The sequence below is a fragment of the Cryptotermes secundus genome, unplaced genomic scaffold (assembly GCF_002891405.2).
Source record: "Cryptotermes secundus unplaced genomic scaffold, Csec_1.0 scaffold123, whole genome shotgun sequence".
Taxonomy (NCBI): Eukaryota; Metazoa; Arthropoda; class Insecta; order Blattodea; family Kalotermitidae; genus Cryptotermes; species Cryptotermes secundus.
Genome location: NW_019736394.1, coordinates 1076866 through 1097335, shown reverse-complemented (window position 1 = coordinate 1097335; position 20470 = coordinate 1076866). Strand labels below are relative to the sequence as shown.

Here is a 20470-nt window from a genome sequence, read left to right as displayed (position 1 = left end):
CTTCACATGTCTAAGAACCACTTTAATATTATCTTCCCACATACGCTTATATATTCCCTGCATCTTATGATCATTAATGAAAGATAAAAAAAAACTATCAATATCAAGAAGTGAAGAAGAGTTGTTATTATCTTTCCAATATCCCTGCTTGTTTCAGAGTGACAAACCAAGTGTAAAAGTATTATCACACGGCAAGGGGAATAACATGAAGGAATAAAACAACCGAGTAATCATAGTTATTTGTGAGGCAAGGGATATCTTAAAAATGACAAATATGTTATGCAAAATCTGTTCCATAAGATAAAGTTTTAACTACAGATTTATACATGTTATAAAAATCAAGGACGTCACGATGAGCTAGACATGTAGTTCGGATGGAAGATAAAAGTTTTTTAATCAGGTCACCTGGAACATCAAGGACACAGGAGAATAATATTAAGTTGGATCTTATGGAAATAATTTTTTGAATATGCAAACAGGATTGACTACGGTCCAACTCTCTCCTTGGTGTAAGCGGTGTTTATTTTTGGGCCATTTAGTTATTTGGTTAGATAACGGGTGAGGCGAGCGCGCCACAGGTTGAATACCAGACCACCCAAGTAGTCGCCTTGTTTCCTGTCTCCTCCCAAACAAGCGTGTCGCCGCTGCTTCTCTGCTAATATTTACCCGAGACTTGCCACAGGTGACCAGCCCATGAACCGCGAGAGTATAAAACACTCACATGCAAGAGTTCAGTAAGAATGTTCTCAGTTGTGGTTTATAAGATACCATTTTGAGTCAGATGATATAGATTGATTCGTTGGAATCTATCAACGCTATATCAACTGCAAAGGTTGTGTAAATTCGGAAGACCTGAAAGGTTGCTAATGTAAGATACATATTAAAAATTGAAACATGACATTTGAAGGCATTGCCCTGGCGATGGACTGAGAGAAACCACGAAACCAGTAGTTAGTATATATCAGATTCTAACGTGGTCGTTCCGACATCCCTGCCAAGCGCGTTGTCACTTCAATTCACGTGTTCGCTGGTAGATCAGAGGTCTGTGTGGAANCCCCTCCCTCCCCATTTGTAATTATTCTTGTTACTAAGCGATCTACAATGGCGGTGCTCTTCGCCTCTCTTTCTTGTTGAGATAGGACAGAAGGCGCAGATGAATTTTAATACGAGTAGTTACGTCTTCATCTTCTTCTTCCATTCGCAATCCATTTTTCACTTTCATAGGAGAGAAACAACGCGTTTGCACAGTGGCAATGCCATGACTTGCGACTAGACTGCACGGTAATTAAGCTCCTCTAGTTAGTCCCTCATTTCGCCCGGCCTAATTCCGAGACTTCTTCCCCAAAGGCGTCTCCACCGTGTGGTGAGCAGGCGTGAATCTGCGACTTGGACAGCTATACCAGCGGTAGTTTAGTTACCAGTAGTGTCACCCATGCCGGAAAGGTCAAAGGGTAGTGTCCAGACTAAGAGAGATACCCTGGTCCTCCAGGTTTGGGGTTGGGCATGAGGCTAACAGCCTCATCCTGCAAAATTATTCTGTTCAGGGAACCTAACAACCAGCCTCAGGTCATCATGCGTGGTTCCGTTCCTATGGCAGCACTCTTTGGTTGTGGAGACTGGTTGTAGAGGAGGCCAGGGCTCACCCAGGGCTGTAGCGCCGAGTGGTAGGTAATTCCGAGATGTAACCCCAAAACATGCCGCTTCGTTCCCAGTCAGACGTCCACACCCCCCTTCCTGAACTGACGATTATTAATATTGTAGTAAAAGAGTACGAAGGCCGCGCCATAGCTCAAGCGGTTAGTCGCTGGCTTCCCGCCGCAGCGGCCCCGGTTCGATCCCGGGTCTGGTCAAATGGGATTTGTGATGGAAAAGTGGCGCTGGGGCAGGTTTTCTCCGAGTACTTCGGTTTCCCCTGCCAATCTTCATTCCACCAAATTCTCCACAATCACCCTCACCTATCATCTGGGGCTGGTATAATAGGCCAGAAGTGGCCGCAGTACAAAGGAGTTAGTCCCACCCCACTATCAATAAAAAAAGGGCGAAATGGAAATAAAAATTCTCCACAACTTATGTCTTAGCAATGTCAGCAATAGTTGTCAGCTCGAGGCTGTAATCGCTAACCACAACGAAATGTGCTCCAGATATCCACTGGGTAAGTGGGCACGCTGTAGTGTAGTTGGTTGAGGCATTGTGCTACAAGCCGAAAGGTCGATGGGTCCACTTTCGATGAGGTGGATTTTTCAATTTACCTAATCCAACCAGCTACACTATGGCCCTGGGGTTGACTCAGCCTCTAATATTAATGAGTACCAGGAATTTTCCTGCATGTAATGGGCGGCCGGCGCGTAAGACTGACAACCTTACCGCCATCTATGAGTTCCATCATCTAGAGAAAATGTGGGAACCTCTACGTCTCACAAGCCTATGGGCCTTCAAGACCTGTTACAGGGATAACGTTACCTTTTTTTATTCACTGGGTAAAATTCTGAGGTGAATAAATTAGCGAAGAGAAAGGAAATGGCATTCATCTGGATTATTAACCTTCTTCTTTCTCCCCTTTCCTTGTCACGTCCGAGTGTCGCTTCTTTCCTGTGCGGCTAGCCCATCGGAAGATATCTAGCTGCCATTTCCCGATCGGAATTTGAACCCAGAATACGTCCGCCCTAAGATCGCAGTGTTAAGCTTGTTTCATACATTGGCCTGTGTCTTGCCTCAAGCGCTATTCAGATTAAGATGATTATCAAGGGGGAAGAGAAGAACTGGGAAGGAAGCAGCATCGTCGTACTCTCTTTTCTTTTTATTGCTAGTGGGGTGGGCCTATGTCCCTTGTACTGCGGCCACTTCTGGCCTATTGTACCAGCCCCAGATGATAGGTGAGGGTGATTGTGGAGCAATTGGTGGAATGAAGATTGGCAGGGGAAACCGAAGTACTCGGAGAAAACCTGCCCCAGCGCCACTTTGTCCACCACAAATCCCACTCGATCAGACCCGGGATCGAACCGGGGCCGCTGCGGTGGGAATTCCATTTCACCTTGCACAAGTTTATGGCTTAGTGCATTAGCACCGGTGCCAACTTCAGAATCAATTGATACACTACATGGCTCCGGTTATTACAACTTTCTTCCTGGAGCAACTCGTTAGTTCAGTGGTTTACGAAGCCATTTTCTTTCTTGTAAAACATGGCGCACATTTGTGCTGTTTTGCATCTATCTAGAACGCTGAGCGATGTGGTTGTTCAGTGGAAGACTGCTGCATGGGAACACAATGATGCTTAGTACTACCGATTATTTTGAGCCGTGAATATCTTCTCATTAAGACCAACAGAACGTGCTGGCCATGCACCGTTTCTTATTTTTAAGAGACTTCTGATGTAAATCTGGCATGAAACAGCGATAAATACAGCGATCCCTGGTGTAGTGCTTAGCCCCAGGGATCACATTCTTGTTCTCAACAGGTTGCCATTATCAGAGTGCAGCTCAGTCGCCTCGCTCACCCGGCAACTTCTCCTACAGTTGTGTATGGCATGTTATCTAAACACTCAAATGCAGGGGTGAGGAAGAGGACAAGAAGATGCTTTGCTAATGAAATTAGGAAGGGAGCACGAACAAGAGAGGGCTGCTGGGTGGTCTGAGAGATGTACAAACATACACACCCTTCCGAAAAGAAAATTCCACTTCCAACCGCTTTACTTTTAAACAGTTCAGCTCATATTTCTGTTTCTACACTGGGCGATGAGTCACAAGTTCTTTCTGAATACTTCCAGTGGGACACGACTTCTCGGCAGCTGCAATTGTCGTGGTGGGTAAAGGTACAATGGAGAAATTTCCATGCCTTCAGTTGATTAAGCACCAAAACATGAAGACTACACGGTGGTGGAGGTATGCTTTCACCATTGCATAATTCGGCACTACATGGATTTGAGTGGACAGCTTCACGCTCTGGCCGCTTTACCCCCGAGGAAATAGTCCATGGCACCCATTGGATAGGGAACTGGGTGGGCCTCAGAGCTGGAATGGACAATGTGGAGAACGGAAACTATTCTTGCCCTTATCGGGAATGAAACCCCGGCCTCCCGGCGCTGTACCGACTGAGCTATCCGGGCTCCTATTGTCCTGGTAGGATGTTTTATTGCTTCGTAACTTGGTTTACAGGGAGGAAACTGCTGCGTTGTGGTTTGGACTGTACTTACGTACAGAATTGCTGCAGGTTCGACATAGCTCCCTAACCAGACGGTTAGCGAATACGGCAAGCGGCTCGCGGGCTACAATGCTGTCTGCCCAGCCTCACTATGGAACGTTGCTCGTATATACCCCTTACTCGCATCACACCATGGCAACAAGCACAGGGACTGCATCTGCTCCCTAGCATAATGACCGCTTAGTCATCTGGACAAACCATTATCGGCAGCGGCTCCTATGCTTAGCCAGCTTAACCAAGTGCGTCAGCTGAGCTTCGTCCCTCAGTCTTGTTCTCGAATTACAGGGCAACACGCGCTGTCTTCAAACTGAATAACCTCTTTTATGAAGCTCTTTTACAACAATATACAGCGCCATGAATTTAAACAATTATATTAATTGCAGAGGATGGAGGAACAATAATATTTTTTTTAAGTGCATGGATACTGTTACGTGAAAAGTGAGAAACTGTCGCGTGTTTCCTAGGTAACGCGACAAGAAAATTTACGTGGGTCTCGAATTCGGACGAATGTTTATTGGGCGATAATCCTTTAGACTCACAAATATACGTAATTATTCACATTTATAACGTCTTCGGAAGGGGGCACGCGGTAGCGTAGTTGGTTGAGGCACTTTGTTGCAAGCCTGAAGGTCGCGGGTTCAATTTCCGATGAGGTCATTGGATTTTTCAATTGACCTAATCCTTCCAGTCGAAATATGGCCCTGGAGTTGACTCAGCTTCTAACAGAAATTAGTACCAGGAATTTTCCTGGGTGTAAAGGGCGGCCGGCGCGTAAGGCTGACAACCTTACCGCCATCTATGAGCCGATTATCTAGATAATGTGGGACCCTCAACGTCTCACAGCCCTATGGGCCTCCATGGCCTGTTACACGGAGATAGCTTTACTTTTTTTTTTTTACTTTATTCATAACGTCTTCGGACGCTTCCCCTTCCGTGTTATACCCTCTCGTACCGCTAATCTCGGTGAAGTGTCTTCCGCTCTGCTCGGAGTTCAACTGTCCTTAGCTCTCGTCGGATACGAACTCTGCTGGTCTCTTGCAGAATACGAACTGTTATATCCTGCACTCTAACTGAGTAGGGAACACCTTGTCGAAGGGTTAATTTCGTCCGCTGCTATGCAACGAATCTCCTGGTGCCGCGGGAATACATTCCATTATAAATAACGGTGGAAATCCCACTGTTAGACTTTTATTTCGGGGGTAACGATTTCCTAGGCATTGCTTCCTAGAAATTGTTAGCCGTTGAACAGTGATGGACGTATTATCATCCGGCCTTCCTGGCGGCACGTCACATTACTATGATTTTGTATGTAATTGGAAATATGATGTGTTGATTGTTTTAAATAGACGAGGTGGCATCGGAAATTTCCTGGATTCTTATTGTTGCAACTGCTTCGGTGAAAGAAGATTAGAGGGGAGGCAAAGGTCACACTTCCCCAAGCCTATTGCATCATTCGGCCACGTGACACCGCGCTGTGTACACGTATTGGTTTTACATGAGTGCTTTTTCAACTTCGTGTTTTGCTTTTTCTGCGATGGATGACAAAATCGAGCAAAGTGTCTGCATCAAGTTTTGTGTGAAGCTTGGTAAATCCGCTACCAAAACCCTTGAAATGTTTCGTGAGGCTTTTGGAGATCATTCTTTAAGTCTGACAGAGGTTTTTATATGGCATTCACGTTTTAATGTTGACGAATGTCAGTTGCAGAATACGAATGTTCAGGGCGACCAAGCACCAACAAAACGACAGAAAATTATGAAAAATTCAAGAACTCACCCAGGAAGATCGTAGCTGAACGACCCAAGAGCTCGCAGACACCGCTGGGATCAGTTATGAAGTTTTCCAGGAGATTTTAACAGAAGATTTGAACATGCGTCGCATTGCTCCTCCATTGCGACAACGCCCCTGCCCACACGTCCCTGAAAACCACAGAGTTTGTGACTAAAAACAATATGGTTACCGTTCCCCATCCTCCCTACCGCCGGACTTAGCCCCCTGCGATTTCGCTTAGTTTCCCTAATTGAAAATGAAAGAGAAGGAACGAAATTTTGGAACAATGTATGGCATCTGAAGGGAATCTCAAGCGGCCCTCGACAGCATTAAGGAAAATGACTTCCACGGCGCTTTTGAAGAGTGTAAAAAACAATGGTATCTCTGCATACGTTCCCAAGGAGACTATTTTGAAGGAGATGGTATCAAAAATTGAGTAAGTTAAGCCAACATTTCTTTTTGACCTAGTATGGGAACTTCCGAGTCACCTCATATATGGCTGTTTAATTTCCTATCGTATCAACTGTAGCAATATGTACTAAACTGACTACTATGATGGAGTTCAAAACAAAACAAAATAAAAACTCCGTGACATTTATTCTGCAAGAGAACTATACCGACCGAGCGACCGCCGCTTAACGGCGAAGTTAGTACCAACTTTAGCGGATAGAGAGTGTCGCGTGGTCAGCGCAACGGATCCCCATGTCCCTTAATTTCGATTTCCTAGACCGGAGCCGCTATTTCCTTGAAATAGCTCCTCAATTATCTCTGCTGTGGTACAAATATATAATATTTAGTTGTGTGACGGTCATATAGAATTCCAAGTATCCTGTAAGGTGCGGCTTAGAGGGGGTCAGTAAAATATACTGCCAGTAGAGATGAGCTTATGTAAATCGAAAGGCCCCGTGAATATGTAGCTAAATACAGGACATTAAGTGGTGTGTGTGTGTGTTGACATATTTTAGTGCATGCACATCTTTCTTGACGACTGGGGAATTAAAACGACCTTGGTGAGGAACTGACAGGTAGCTCGGCAGATATTTTGAGAAATGCCACAGAAGCTGAATTCCCCCCCCCCACTCTTGAGGTAATGGCTACCGATAAATACTGCAGAGGAAAACAAAAACATGGAAAGTGAATAATTATGTAGGCAGTTGAGCAGAAATTCATGTATTGACTTTAGTAAACAGAGTTTGCTCAAAATATGGGTAATATTTTAAAAATAAACAATTCACATTTACATTATTTATGCTTGTTGCAATACGTTTATTTTAAAACTGCAACAAATATTTAATAATTTTCTGACTTCTAAGCATTCTGATGCTTAGCTCAAGTATGCATGAATTATCCATCAGTTTTCCGATCTCTGTACACGCGTGTATAAGCCGAGCCTCAAGTGAAAGTAAACACAGAGATGCTATGGCATCACTGGCGTTTGGTTGCGGACCAATAGTAATGAAAACTGCTGATGGCAACGCAACAATTATTTCTGTCCAATCATATTAGAGTGTGTCGAAAGAAGGTTTTGCACCTGCCTGTGCCAGTGATGATGAATTGTGTTTCTCTGTACCACAGATATGAATCCGATTTCAATTGAATGACTGTTTCTGATTTTTATATTTTTTATGGGACCTGACATTATTATTATTATTGTCAAATTTACTTACTTAACCTGAGGAAGGACGTCAGAGGCAACCTGAAGTCTCTCTTTCTCAATGCGGTCCTCACTTTCACTTGTTGCTGACCTTTATCACGAAAAAGGCTCTGAGGACCATGTCATGACGATATAACGGTTATACTGTACATGTTGTGAGCGAAATATTCCTGTTCAAATGCAACTTAATTTAAGTTTAGTCCCATTTCATCTGTTTTATGCATCGACGGTCGCTAAATGTGACTGAAGTTGGGTCGTCATTAAGATATCTGTTAGTGGGGACGAGAAAAACTACAAAAAATGTCAGTCAAGGTATCCGAACAGAGATTCAAACCCGTTGCCGCTCACTTGCGAAGGGGGAATGTCAACCATAAAACGGAGAAATTCAGTCTGTACTAAATGGCAGACAACATCTGAAATATAATGGAGACTTTAAAGACAGAGTTTCTTCTAAATGGTAGACAGTAATTCAGTTCGTACCTCTCAGAAAACACACTACGTATCCGCTACGAAGGTCAGCAGGTTAATGCTGTTTAGGATAACTGCTGCGTACTCTAATACCCACATGAAACGCGCAAATACACTCGGTGGGCAGAATGCAGAGTTGTAATATGGTAATGCAAGTGGTATGTATAGTAACCATTGGGTATAACAAACAAACAAAACAAACTGTGTGGCTTTAGTCCTCAAGAGAACTATACCGACCAAGCGACCGCCTCTTGTCGGCGAAGTTAGTGCCAACTTTAGCTGATAGAGGGTGTCGCGTGGTCAGCTCAACGATGGGCATTTACAATATTTTTTTACAATAAAAAATCTTCACGGCAGTTAATTTTGGTTTTCTAGACCGGAGCATCTACTTTTGGTAATCACTGTGTTTTGAGGGGTTAAATCTAAAAGCATCATGTGAAGCTTTCGTTTCAATATTTCATGTTACAGTAACGGAATTGGAGCAGAAAAATGCTCTGCGTAACGTTCTGGCGAGACTGTGGCAGCTTCGTAATAGTATCATTATGGCTGTACAGCCCTTTCTTGGGCTTTGGCCTCTTTTTCAGTTTCTTGATTCTATACACAGTCGGTAGGACACCTTAGACGGGGGATCAGCCCGTCGCAAGGCCGTTACCTGCACTCAGAATAACACAAACACAAAATAAACGCACACAACACAGATATCCATGCCTTGAGTGGGATTCGAAACCACGATCCCAGCGTTGGATCGAGGGAAGGTAATTCATGCCTTAGAGCGCTCGGCTTCGTAATATATAAGCTTTATTTCACATCGGGCCCCGTTTTAATAAAATATACAGTCCGGTCACGTTAAATATTTGGAAGCTGTTCATTTATACTTGGCCTTGAATCTTTCAATATATTTTCTGAAAAAGGAATATGATGCCGTCATTATTAGAATTATGTGTGAGCATACTGTAACACTGGCTGCTATGCGTTTCCTTTCCGGAATTCTCCATAACACAGGCCTGTTTTATCGCCATGGTTTTCAAGTTTGTTTCCGAATGTGTCAGCTATGAATGTTTCCGAGAGTGGGGAGCAAATGAACTGCATCACCTACTACAGGTCAACTGAAATAATTTTTGTGAACGGCTTATAATTGGTTGTTGCTGAGAGCTGACCTATCTGCATCAATCGGGCTTTCCTTTGGTGCTGAACGTTTGTTCTCGTGACTGGACTAAGTTGGCAATTAGTCCTATTGGGGGGGGGGTTGGCGACATGAAGCGTACGAGCATTTTTATCGGCGGGGAAATAACAGTAATAAATACAAGTTAATGAATAATTGATATCAATAACATACACGTCTGTTCATAATTAATGAGACGGTATGTTACATAATAATGAACAATTGAAGGTGGATGAGATAGGCATGGCATGTAGCACGAATAGTGAGGAGAAGAATTCATATAGGATACTGGTGGGAAAGCCAGAAGGAAAGAAACCACTAGGAAGACCAAGGCATAGGTGGGTAGACAATATGAAAATGGACCTTACAGAGATAGAAGGGGGTGGTACGTACTTGATCTATGTGGCTCAGGATAGGGACCAGTGGAGGGCTCTTGTGGACACGGTAATGAACTTCGAGTTCCATAAAATTCTGGGAAATAGGGTAAGGTTGCTATCAATGGGCCGGCTCCTTCGATGAGCCACCTCCATTATATTGTAGCTATTGACAGTAGGCTCTACCTAGTGACTGTTTAGTGTAATACATGAAGCTTGAAAATCGCCATCTTGACTGTGAGTTGATCCACGCACAAACAAGGTTCCTACACAAGAAGGTAAGATTTTTGTACTTTTCTTCAAATTCTTCAATGTCAACAAAATATGGATATCAGTGAGACGTTAATAGTGTTTTAGTTGTTACTGATAATATTTAAGACTGTGTTAAATCAGCGTTATTTAGCCACATTAACAATGGAAGTTTACTTTGTTATAACCGAAGTCACGGACGTATTACATACCGTCTGCTAGTTGCCTTCAATGGGCCAGCCTGAGTTGCTATGAATGGGCTGGTGGCCCAACCATGGAAACCATATCGAGGCTAATATTTTTGCAATTTTTTCGAGTTGTACAATAAAATGTCGTATCTGATTGAGTAAAAAGCTATCAGGAGTAATTAAATCTATAATTATATAATGATCTCATTTTCTTTATTATAAAAATAATTATATTAATCTAAATCTAAATATCCCTCATTCGTGTGTAAAATGAATATTTTATTGCAATTATCGTAATGATTTTCATTATTTCATGCGTAATTTACGCCTATTTGTAGTTTTAGAGTTTTATCTGGCCAATTAATAGATTAAGAAACATGCATAGTGTAGGCTATATCTATGTTTTTTTATCCTAGATGCTGCTAGGAGTGAAATATGGTAAATGGGAGGAAGATGATATGAGTCGTGCACTTGATTCAGTGCGAAATGGTGACATGGGCGTGAATGAGGCTGCCAGAACATATGATGTTCCGAGGGCAACGTTGCAGAGACGTTTAAAGGGAACAAACTGTTTTGCAGTGGAGCATAAAAAATAATAGGTAGCACGGGTGACCTGCCCGAAGAAGTGCAACAAGAACTGGTGTCCCATGTCATTAAACTTGAGGAATTTTTGTTTGGGATAACACCTCTGGAGTTGCGCATCCTAGCTTTCGATATCGCAGAAAGAAATCAAATTCCACACCGCTTCAGTCAAGAGAAAAAAATAGCTGGCAAGAAGTGGTATTATTCCTTTATGAGAAGACATCCTGAGCTCAGTTTGCGTCAACCAGAGTTGACATCCTTTGCTCGGGCTAAAGGATTCAATAAAGAGAATGTTAACCATTTTTTTGACTTATTAGAGAGGATTGTTGACGAGAATAAACTCGATGCAACTCGAGTTTTCAACGCGGACGAGACAGGCTTGTCAACAGTCCAAAAGAAACCTCGAAAAGTTCTTACTTTGAAGGGTAAGAAGGCTGTAGAATCCATTGCCAGTGGGGAAAGAGGCTCTACTACAACAGCAGTTTGCTGCGCGTCTGCCGCTGGACAGTATGTCCCACCACTTCTAATTTACAAACGTACACGTTCTGCAGAAGGATTAGAAGATGGAGCTCCACCTGGAACCATTTTTGCATACAATCCCGAAAGTGGATTCATAAATAAAGATATATTTGTACGGTGGCTAAAACATTTCATCGAAGTAGTCCACCCTTCGAAGGAAAAGAAAGTTTTACTCCTTCTTGATGGGCATTGTACACACACCAGAAACCTCGACGCATTAGAAATTGCTCGAGAAAATGGTGTAATCATGCTCTCACTCCCGGGTCACACAACCCATAGATTGGAACCCCTTGACGTTTCGTTCTTCAAGCCATTGAGCAGTTATTACAGCAATGAAATGGAGAAGTTTCTACGCAAAAAACGGAGCGAAGGGAAACCAGAGGTTGTCACCCAGTTCCATATAGCAAGACTGTTTGGGAAAGCATATGGACGAGCAGCAACAATAGGGACGGCAATGAATGGCTTTGCTAAAACAGGCGTTTGGCCAGTGAACAGAGATGTGTTTCAAGACTGTCATTTCGTAGCAGCAATGCAGTTTGAAACAGATGATGTTCCTGTTGTAGGCCTAGAAGTTCCCGACGCAAGCCTAACTGCCTTTATTAATGGACTGTCACATGACACGCAGGCTCCAGGGAGCAAATCAGTTGCAACTACTAGTGGAACAGAATCAGAACCGCTTCCAGCTGATGCTTCAACATTGCTGTCAAAAGTTCAAGTTTCTTTGGGTGAAATCTCTCCGATTCCATCAAAAATCTCAGTTGCAAAAGCCTCAAACAAAGCTCAAAAAACAATACTAATAACAAGTAGCCCACACAAGCAGATCCTGGAAAAGGCTGAGAAAAAAACAAAAGGAAGAAGAGACACCGCTGTGAAAAGACGACTCCAAACTTCTGGACCGGAGAAGACAGTCAAGGCTAAACTTTCGTTGCCTTCAGTAAATAGGCCTATCAATTCCAACGAGGATTCATGGTTCTGTGCTATCTGTTGTGATGACTTCAAGGAAGACATGATTCAGTGTCTGTCATGTAAACAGTGGGTTCATGAGAAGTGTGCTGGTGTTCGAAAGGGGATGAAAATGTATTACTGCGAAAAGTGCAACTGAACTCAGCAAGAATGAATAATTGATGCAGTAATTTCTGTAAGATTAATAATAATAGTAGTAATAATTATTTTGTGCTATTTTAAAGTTTTCAAGATATGGTTATTGTTCTTTTTATACTAATTATAAATTACCCTCAAATTCTCACTTCCATTAAATTGTTTCTAATAAACAAAATTCAATGTTATTTCGTAGATTCTCACATTATTTTATGGTTACAAAAGAGTAAACAAAAATCCTACTCCTGATTTTAAAGTAGCATTTAATGATTCCGTGTGAATAATGCGAAGCTATCATTAATATGTTTCAATGTATTTTCTGTGGTCTGTGTTGGTCTCTAATCAGCATTTAATATTTACGAATCATGCTCAAAATAGTTTTAAACATTTTACTGACTTGTATTAAGGCGATACTGTATTAAAAAATAAAATAGCTACCGGCCCATTCATGGAAACTCCCCGGCCCAATGAAGGCGACCGGTTTCCTTCATTGGGCCAATGACACTTATTTTTATATTCCCAATATTTACTTAACCTTTCATAATTGTAACGTCTATTTCTAGATATGTGTAGTATGAAAAGTAATATTTACATTAACATGTACAAAAGTGTAAAATTGCCAAATTTGACGATTTTAAGGAGCGTTTTGTTAAAGTGGCCCATCGATAGCAACCTTCCTACTCGAGTAGCTGCAGAACTGGCGGCTCTGAAGAAAGGCTCAGCTTCACGTAGTTTGTTAGTCCGGAACTCGATAGCCTTATAGTTACACGCGGTAGTGTAGTAGGTTGAGGCGCTATGCTACAAGCCGGAAGATCGCGGGTTCAAGTCCCGATGAGGTAATGGGATTTTTTCAATTGACCTAATCCTTCCAGCCGCACTATGGCCCTGGTGTCCACTCAGCCTCTAACAGAAATGGGTACCAGGAATATTCTTTGGGGTAAAGGACGGCCGGCGCTTAAGGCTGACACCCTTACCGCCATCTATGAGTCGATTGTCTAAAAAATGTGGGAACCTCAGCATCTCTCAACCCTATGAGGCTCCACGGCCTGTTACAGGGATACCTTTACTTTACTTAGAGTGGAAATATTTAGCTACGTCACAGTTTTACAGATCTCTCTCCCTTCACGGCAAGCCGTCACTCACCTGTTGTGCTGTTTGATTCCAGCTGAAGTTTTTACTGAAGTTCCTAATTTATTAGACGAAAACATAACCACAAATTAAACATTTGAGAGATGAAAAATGCATACAGAATTATAATCGAAAATCTTGAAATGAAAAACAATTGACACACAAGTAGGCACATAAGGGAAGGTGATACTGAAATGTATCCTAAAGAAATAATGTATGGGGATACGAACTGGATTTATCTGGCTTACCACAGTGTCGAAATGCGAGTTTCTATGAACACTGTACAAATCGTACGGTTCCTTGACTAGCTGAGCTGTTCGTCATGAAGTCTCTGTAGTCGGGACGACATGCACGAAAACAGCGCATCAGAAATTTGGTTTTAAAATGCGGTCGGATTTGTGTGCATTTGTCCTTTGCGCGGCGCTACTGCAGCCTCGGGTAACCCGCCCGCCGCTTGGGACCCGCTGCTTATGCAAACGAATTAGCTTCTCATTTTAATCACGCCACTGGGTCAACATCGGTGATTTACCGACCGCGCCACAGGTGCGGGACTTCGTTCTTGAAACAACGGAGCATCGCTCCGCGATCATTTAACAATACTCTATCGGCTGTCAATCTCTGCAGAATATATGGAGCTAAGAGAGATGAAATGTTTGCTGATCAGCGTGAATCGCTAGGAGTTGAGGCTCTTGCAGCGGTGGTTATGAAGAGTTCTTTCTTCTGGAACATAACTCCTCTTATAACTCAAGTTATTCCTGTGCTTAACTAATTAAGCACTACGCCAATAAGACCCATAGGAGAGTGGATGTATAGACCCACGTTTTCTTGACCTCGGCGCTGGTTGGAGGCGAGTGGTCAGCCTCACGCCCCGGCGGCTTTACCCCCGAGGAAAAAGCCCCCGGTATCCATTGGATAGGAGACTGGGTGGGCCCCAGAGCTGGTCTGGACGACATGGACAATTGAAAATTCTTTCCCTCACCGCGACTCGAACCCCGACTCCTTGATCATCCAGCCTGTAGCTAGCCGCTATACCGACTGCGACATCCCGGCTCTGATAATGTCTGTAGACCGTTGAAAGTCAAGCGACGTGTCGGAGGAAGATGTCACCTCCATCTTCAGTGTTGAGGAATAAGCCAGACAAGAAACCAACATTAAGTAGACAGCAAAATGTATCTGTTTGCTAATCGCTTCGTGCTCTCTTTTGCTTGGCTTATGCTTCGACTCTGAAGATGCAGACTACATGTTCCTTAGAAATTTAATTTTACTTTCAACGCGTTATATCCCAGAGGAGAGAACACAACATAATTGCATTTAGATTATCAGAGCTTTATCAACGTTTCTCGGTGCTGAGGATATTAGGAAACAAAAGAGGTGAATTCTTTGAGCGAATGATAATTAAAACAAAATGTTCTTGAAAGAATTGATCGCCTGATTTCCTTTTATAATTTGACTGCATAGAAAACGACGCTTCAAACAAATCTATTGTCTTGTATATATTCATTGCCGCCGAAAATTATTTATCCAGAAGTTGCTTAGCAACCATAAGGGAATGCACTTGCAGGCGCACAGACACACAGACAGCAAGGTGATTTCATAAGCTTATTTGTATTTTTTTTTCAAAACAGGAACAGTAGGTTAAAAATAACGGGAAACTTCACAGTTTGTACATTTCAAATAACGTTAATGTGATTAATTAAGAATAAGGGACGAGTCATATATGAGGGACCCTAATCTTTATTAGGCTTGGACATGAATATATAGAGAAAATTTCAGAGACTTTTGAACTCCTGTGATGTTGCTGGCCTAACTAGTTAACTCCATGGAGCTCAGTCTTCGAGAAACTTACCGTCGCCTAGCCATTCAAGAATTTCCCATTATACGAGTATCATGGAATCCGAAGGTTCATTTCTTTTTTCACAATAGCCCTCCAGTGGTTCCTATCCTGAGCCAGATGAAGCCAGTCCATACCACCCTATCCTATTTCTCTAAGATACATTTTAATATTATTACACACTTTCGTCTATGTCTTCCTAGTCTATTTCCCTCTGGCTTTCCTACCGAAAACTTACGTGCTCTCCTTCTCATGCGTGCTCTCTGGCTTGCCTAGCTCATTTTCCGTAACTTGATTATACTAATTATATTTGGCGAAGGGCACAAATTATAGGGCTCCCCATGTGTCTTCATAGTGCTTAGCACAAGGACAGGCTTACCTTTGCCTCACCTCGTTATGCAGTGATGTTGGCCCGTAAGCGAATAAGTGGACATTTATTTGTATAATTAAGTACATATCCTTAACAAGGGGTGGGGGAGAAGGCTCCTGTGCGTCGGGACATATGGAGGAATGGAGTTACAGTTCCTCGCATCCAGCCTCGGAAAGAGATAAAAGTGACTGATCAGCTTCACGCTCTAACCGCCCAGCTTCTCACTGGCCAAGAGACTGGGTGGGACCAGGGCTGCGCTGGACTCCAAGGCGAAGAGAAGTATATCTGACGCCTCAGGGAATGGAACCCCAGCCCACAGTCTACACTGTCCTGGCTGAGGCAATCTTGCTGGGGGAGGGGACTAGCCAGAAGCTGCGATTGTTGTGGCATGGCAGACGATTATAAAAAGGGATGAATACGTTCGTGTCCCTAATTTCGAGTACTGGTGTTAGTTTAATTTTAAAGGTTTTCTTTAATTTTATAATTTTATCTGCTTTTCTCTTTTATATGTGACCTTGGTCTCTCAGTTGAAAAAAGGAGCTGAGATTTACCTACATCGTTCGTAAACAAAGTGCTAAGATGGGCGAAAAGGAAAATGGAGAAAATTACATAAAGAATAGCTTCACAAAACGTATTTCTTAGGAAGTAAAATCGAGAGGACCAAATTGGGCGTGACGTCTAATATATGAAGGAAACAAGGGCTGCGTTCCTTGTCTGAGTGTGAAACATGTAAATGGAACTTGGGGAAAGCAGTGTGAAGCAAATAATTCCTTTGCACTGCCTTGGGTCAGAATCAAGTGATGATCTTCAGTGTATACCGAGTTATTACTTAATGCAGAATCCTGAAACATTGCCTAGTGATACTTCCTCGAAAACGCTGTAAGTTTCTCAAGGCTGTTAAAGCTTGTGCTGAAGGCGAAATAACAATATGGCGACATTGCGAAAATCACATTCACTCTGAGAGCGAAGAGTGATGGACTTCACAACAGTGTAGTCCACCCAGCCTTCAATCTTGCTGCAGACTTTTGTCAGCTTGTGCGAACACGAGCTTCTGTTGAACTCCAAAGTTGCATAAGCGTTACTGATAGGGTCTCACTACAGAACTGCCCTGCAAGGGACAATCTTCTCTTAATTACGCCAACGCCAGCTTAACTCGTAACTACTGCAAAAGGTGAAATGAAATTATTGAGAAAGGACAAAATGTGGCACACGTAAGAATCGATGGGTAACTGGTGTAGAACGAACAATGTAACCATGAGATCTGCAGGATGAAGTTTAAATGGACATTAAGGAGCAGAAGACGGAATATGTCCATTCTAGGATATGAGGAAAAGTAGGGACATGAGCTCTTTGTAGAATCACATCACTGGAATGATCGATCCTTGGTTTATTCGAGGTTTTCTAAGCTGCACGTTTTCAGGTCGAAGGATAAATTATGAAGGGTGTGCAGTAAGGCACTGCCCCCTGATTCTTCCAGGTAGTACTCATGTTTCATTCAAAGTAACTGTTTTCCGGGCCGTCTAAAGTGGATTGTAAACGTTGCGTGGCAGTGACAGTAGCTCGTGTCTGGTGTGGTGCTTATTTTAATTCAGTGGCGGGCCAAGGGGATGGGGAGTTGCATTTTTCTCACAGAGATTTGGACTACTGAGGTGCAGGTTCTAATCTGCTCCGCAGCAGCGCTGTTATCGCCTGTCCCCGCGTGATGGATCGCTCGCCCGCTCAGGGCTATCTCCCTCGGCCAGCTAGGGACGTGCCTACACATGCAGCCGGCAGATGTGCCCCTCCCCCGCGTAATCCAAGACCACCATTACAGCACGCAGCTAAGATATTTGCAATGTCGCTTGTACTTTCTGGCGTGGATGAGTCAGATTCAAATGCTACAGCACGATTCTTCTGTCTTCTATTTGGGAAGAGCTCGGTTCGGTTCTCTGCCGGGACACTTACTATCATGGTTAAAATTTTATTCGTTTTCCGTGGCACTTTCAGACAAATACCGGGAAAATGACTTAAATTAGGCCAAGGCCTTCTACAGTGCCACCTTGCACAGTGCGAGCTACTCACACTATAAATACAAGAACCATGAACAAGTCACTAAATAATAGTGTTATAATCACGAAAACATTTGAAATCAATAGAACACGTAAATACATAATTTGTAACTAACTAAATAAGTAAAGTCGTTTCATTTCTTTAGCATCGTGCCATTTAGGCGTGCATTCTGCTTGAAGATAAAGGTCTACGAAGCCAGAAGGCTGTGAATGACATTACCCTGCCCTTGTCAGAGGTTTCTGTTTCCATGTTCACGGTATATTCAAATCGTTCCTATTTCGTCCATTCAGTCGCTTTCTAAATTCCTTGCGATCTCAGCGCTTGTTGTCTCCCCACCTCTTACAGTTCCTAGTCAGTAAATTAGTTACTCTCCTAATTATGTCTCGCCAATCTGCTCATACTTCCATATCACCGGAATCTATGTCCTCTCCTCGCTGTTTCTGTATTTCATTCATATTCTCAAAACTTCATGAGCCCATCTTTCATGTATATTTCCCAGGATTCGGAACCCTGTCTTGATGCGTATCCAACAAATGTCCAGTCTCAGGGACGTACTAGTTACGTTGTTTTCCAGTTTCCTTTCAAAATGATCTGCAATGTAGTTTCTCCTAACCATAATATGGCGAAGAAAACGAGTCACAGTTCACTGTTCGAACGAAGTAGCAAAGTATTCCCTTGACTGATCATCACGGTCTTGCTGCTTACACGTAGAGCGCTGCCCTCCCCCCCCCCCATACTACACGTTGAGTAGTGTAAGCTCCAAAATGTTGTTAGGTTCAGCTTCACTGTATTATATATAATACGTGCGTTGTTAGGGAGTTACGAAAGAACTTCCATCCGGTCCGTAGGCCGCCATATTATTGACTGTATTCTCACAGATCAGTGGCATTGCCCTACATTCACTGCAGATGCTTCCTGCCTTTGGACTGCGGCGGAGGAGAGCTGAACAGGATCCTGTCTGTCCTGTCGTGCCTTAGTATCTCCTGGGAGATGCCAGGATTGCATCTAGAAACTCCTGCCCACTCCTGTTCAGCTCATTCAGTGATTCCATTTTGATTTGATCTCCATGTTTTTGCTGAAGCTTGTTTCAATCTCGTAGCTATGTTTCGTGTCGTTTTCCTTCTCACTGCATAGGCCTATTTCCTCTTTGTATGCATTTTTGTTATTTCTTCTTTTAAAAGGTTTAAATTTGTATTTAGTTATTTCTTTTTCAGTAATGTCTACTCTGGTAGCCGACACATCCCATGACAATTGCATTTGTCAGTCGTGGTCCTTCCTGCCTCTTCTGATCTGCTGAGTGCGCATGCGTTAAGAGAGACAGACACTGATGGCACGGCTACCTGGGTGGTCCACTTCACGTCAGCACGGGGTTTCCTCAGCGACTGACTTCAAGAAGTAGTTGCATTGTCAGCCACAGAAATAGTCTTCATGTATTCTTTTGATTGACCCCCTATGTGGTCTAGTGGTCAAAGTTCCTGGCTACAGATCTAGAGGTCCGGGTTCGATTGCCGGCGAAGTAATGGGTCTGGATGGGGGTCCACTAAGCCTCGTGAGGATAATTGAGGAACTACTTGATTGGAAAAGTAGCGGCTCCGGTCTAGAAAATCGAAATTAACGGCCGTGGGTATCCGTTGCGCTGACCATGCGACACCATCTATTTCCTAAATTTGGCACTAACTTCGCCGACAAGTGACGGTCGCTCGATCGGTATAGTTCGCTTGCAGACTACATGCCACCGAGTTTTTTGTTTTTTGTATTTGTTTCATTGAATATTTTGTTATTCTTTAATTTGGGGTTAAATATTCTGGGCATATTGCGTCGAATCATAAGTGTTAATGTTATGACTAGGGCCGGATTTTGATTACCTGAAAATATTTAAAAAATTACCTATAAAATGACCGAAAAAATCCAGAAAAATTACCTAAAATATGACCCAAAAATGTAATATGCAGGGCCCGGATTTTGATGAACTGAAAATATTTAAAAAGTGACCTATAAAATGACAGAAAAAATCCAGAAAATGACCTAAAGGAGATAAGAAAGAACACTTCGCTTCCATTTTATTCACATTTCAGAATACATACGAAGAAAAATTCCCTAAGATGTCAAAAAATGATAAAAAAACCTCTAAAATTTACATTTCTGTAACCAGCAGCTCATATCCGAGATTAATATATTTAAGAGCATCGCATAGAATACAAGGAAAGAAAGATGACATGTCATCAAAATCCGTGCCCTGTTTATGACATAAACATTTGCAGGAGTTTAGAGGGAACCGGTCGTGGTTTATTTCAAGATACCCTCTCGGTATTCGCCAGGTGGAATAGAGTTTTTGTCGCTTTTAGAACTGTTGAATCCGACAGGAGTTTCGAAGCCAGCACTATAAGAATGAGAATCATTATCATGCCTGTGTCATTATAAACAATTGTATTATTATTTTTATTATTATTCCTTGTTGGTATCGCTGCAAGTCTAAATTCCCTCACTGGTTCTCCTATACCCTAAGGTATTAGGCCTACATCACCAAGAAAAATTATTTCAACTGTCGTTCTAAAAAGAATCCTTCTGTAAGATTTGAGGCTTTCACGGCGGTGACTATGAAGAAATCAGTCTTCTGGGATTTGGCACCGTGTATATGTGGTGTTAACCGACGTTTCGGAGGAACGTATCGGTTAACACCACATATACACGGTGCCAAATCCCAGAAGACTGCTTTCTTCAAGAATCCTTCTGATTACATTTATGGCAGGTTCGCCTATTACCGAAAACTAGTTAAAAACACCGTCAAGTCCGACAGGCTTAGGTGGTTGAAGTCAGTTGATAACAATTTAAA

The 20470-nt window shown here is 42.7% G+C and overlaps 1 long non-coding RNA gene across 2 annotated transcripts in view; it reads right to left on the bottom strand.

Moving 5' to 3' along the window:
* Nucleotides 1-20470, bottom strand: part of LOC111869792 — a 175054-nt gene that overhangs the window by 15992 nt on the left and 138592 nt on the right. For both annotated transcript variants that reach the window (XR_004513589.1, XR_004513590.1), the window contains exon 3: nucleotides 5972-6114. This is a non-coding gene — a long non-coding RNA (uncharacterized LOC111869792). The remainder of the gene's footprint in view (nucleotides 1-5971; nucleotides 6115-20470) is intronic.